Source organism: Manis pentadactyla, chromosome 5 (assembly GCF_030020395.1).
Source record: "Manis pentadactyla isolate mManPen7 chromosome 5, mManPen7.hap1, whole genome shotgun sequence".
Classification (NCBI taxonomy): domain Eukaryota; kingdom Metazoa; phylum Chordata; class Mammalia; order Pholidota; family Manidae; genus Manis; species Manis pentadactyla.
The window spans coordinates 83495482-83498440 of record NC_080023.1 but is presented as its reverse complement, the minus strand read 5'-3'; the positions used below and the strand labels follow the sequence as shown (position 1 = coordinate 83498440).

At 36.3% G+C, this 2959-nt stretch overlaps 1 protein-coding gene across 1 annotated transcript in view; it reads right to left on the bottom strand.

The window, feature by feature from the left end:
• The window catches only part of C5H4orf17 (chromosome 5 C4orf17 homolog), a 260042-nt gene that overhangs the window by 223765 nt on the left and 33318 nt on the right, over window positions 1-2959 (bottom strand).

Here is a 2959-nt window from a genome sequence, read left to right as displayed (position 1 = left end):
TGAAGAAAAAGTGTTTACCACATATTGAACTCTGAGAGAAGATAAACTTCTCTGAAGCTTTGGCTGAGGATGTCAGTAGTATCTCAAAATAGAAACTTATATTCCTTCTTATTCAATATTTTTTCATTATAAACGGAAGCTAGTGACCCTGCTGTAAATGCTTCCTTTGTTGGAATGGTGGGGAATAGGGCACACCCAACAGGTGGTTGGTCTTTCTCATGATATTCCCTTTATCAGTTGTGTTCTTTCTCCTCATTCCCTCCCCTCCTCTCCTCAGCCTCCTCAATCCTTCCCAGGTCCAGCGAGACCCATCTCTCTTTCAGATCTTGGCAGCAACAAAGCTGTTTTCCTTCCCTTACATCCTGTGGCTCTTAGTGTCTTTATTGAAATATTAACATATGCCCCTTCCATGGTTAGGTTTTCAAATTTGTTTTTGTAAACTCTTGAAGGTAGAACAATCTTTGAACCTATCCTTCTATTAGAGATGCTCAATGAATATATGCTACTTGATTCTGAAGTTCATCCTCATGTGTCCAAATAGTTCATATTAGTGGTTTCGATAGAAATTTTTCCAAAACAGTTTCTATATTCCTCTTTTTCCCTAAAGAGAGAATTTCAAATCTAATCCTAAAATAACTCAGAATAGTTTTTATGAGCATTAATTTTTATGCTAAGTTGTGATGTACTGGTTTCTCTCTCTCTCTGCAGTCAGTGTCCCTGCCCCTATCTATCAGTCTTCTAATTTTCCATGTCTGGTTCTGATGTGAAAAAAAAAAAAAACACTCATTATTCCTAACAAGGCTGTTAGACTTACTTATAAAGTCAATGAAAACCCAAACTTACATGTATGGGATTTAAAGTTTAACCTTGATAATTCCTTTGGCAACAAGAGGTGATTTTTCTCATCTATGCACCCTACTGAAACTCCTAATAAATGTAATTATAGTAAAATTCTTCAAAATGTACCCTTAATGCCTAAGTTACCACATATATATCTCCTAAAATGAGAAATGAATGCTGACTTTTTATATGATACTAGAAACAACAAAAGTTATGTACCAATAGTATATTTGGTATTATGTAAGAAGCTTCCACTTAAACACTGCACTTTAAAAACATTTTTTTTTAAAAACCCTGCAAACTACTGGTGATTGCTTTTCCTGAAAGATCTCACATTTGTTTATCATCTTTAAAATATTACTTATTGAATAGTAGGAACAACACAAGTTACAGTAATTCTAGGATGTCAAGCCACTGAAACAAAACTTGAATGGAACTCGAGCCTTCCAAAGAAAAACAACATTACTTTAAAGGTTTGGAATCTCTGACTTAAGGTAAAGTGGTCAATTTTTTTCTCACTTTTAAATGATTTTTGATCTGAAATCACTACACATCTTTAAGAATGCAAGTTAATACGGTGAACCATACTTGAATTTAGAAGGCAATACAATCACAGATATTCTTCTGAGAAAGAAAAAATGCAGTTGTAATACATATTCACTGTCTCTTAAAATTATCTTAAACTGTCATTGTTTTCTAAATGCTACTACAGCACCCTCTGGTGTTTTTTTTTTAAACATTTTTCCATTTCCTAGGTTCTATTTTCTTTGGAAAAAAAGAATTCAGGGAGAAAATAACTGTCATTTATACTATACTGACTGTTTTTTAAGTATTTTCATGTGCATTATTCTGTCTGGTTCTCCAAAATTTTCACTGAGCCATAACTTCTTGCGGGCAATGTCATTTTTCATATTCTTGAGTGCCCTGCAGACAGCAGGCCTTCCAGAAACGTACCCCGTGAAGCAGGCAGGGCAGAATGTATTAACCTCATTATGGGAATCATCATAAGCAAGCCAAAAATATCTTGAAGATTCATGGAATCTTCAAGCTGCACATTATCTTAAGGATGGATAGTAACAGGTAGGGAAATGTCCTTGTTCTTAGGAGATACTTGCTGAAGAAGTTAGGGATATGTTTCATGAGATGTGCAACTTCCTTTTAAATGGCTCATCAAAAAGGCGTGTGTGTGTGTGTGTGTGTGTGTGTGTGTGCGAGAGAGACAGAAAGACAGAGAGAGCAAGGAAATGACAGAGAGAGAGAGCAGGAGGGAAAGTAAATGTGACCAAAAAATATTAATTGCTACATGTAAGTGAAGGACATAGTGGTATTCGTTGTCCTGTTTTACAAACTTTGAAATTGTGAAACTTTTCAAAATAAGAAGTTGCATCAAGGAAGATGAATGGTTTCCAATTCCAAATTCAATAAATAAATCCTTTTAAAAATATGCCTGACAGTGGAGAAAGACAAATGCCAAATGATTTCCCTCATTTGTGGAGGATAACAATGAAGCAAAACTGAAGGAGCAAAATGGCAGCAGACTCAGAGACTCCAAGAAGGAACTAGTGGTTACCAAAGGAGAGGGATGTGGGAGGGCGGGTGGGAGGGGAGGGAGGGATAAGGGGACTGATGGGTATTATGTGGGGGACCCCAGGGAGAACAGTGTATCACAGAGAAGGGACATAGTAGATCTCTGGCAACTTGCTGCACTGATGGTCAGTGACTGCACTGGGGTATGGGTGGGGACTTGATAATATGGGTAAATGTAGTAACCACATTGTTTTTTCATGTGAAACCTCCATAAGAGTGTATATCAATCATACCTTAATAAAAAACTTTAAAAAAATACATTCTAAAAAAAATATATATATATATATGCCTGACACATGGTTGGTCAACCTTGGGCTAAACACCTTCACAGGCCAGGTTTTTCCTTATGGTTAAAGCTGAAGTCTGCCTCCTTGGTTCTGCTCTCTGGAGCATCACAGGGTAAATTTAATCCCTCTTATAGTTGAAGACAGTTGACATTCTCCCTTCTCCTCTACCACCATGCTATCTTTATTTCTATGTATCTCTAACTATATTTAAATTCCATATTCCATATGCTGTATGAATAATATAC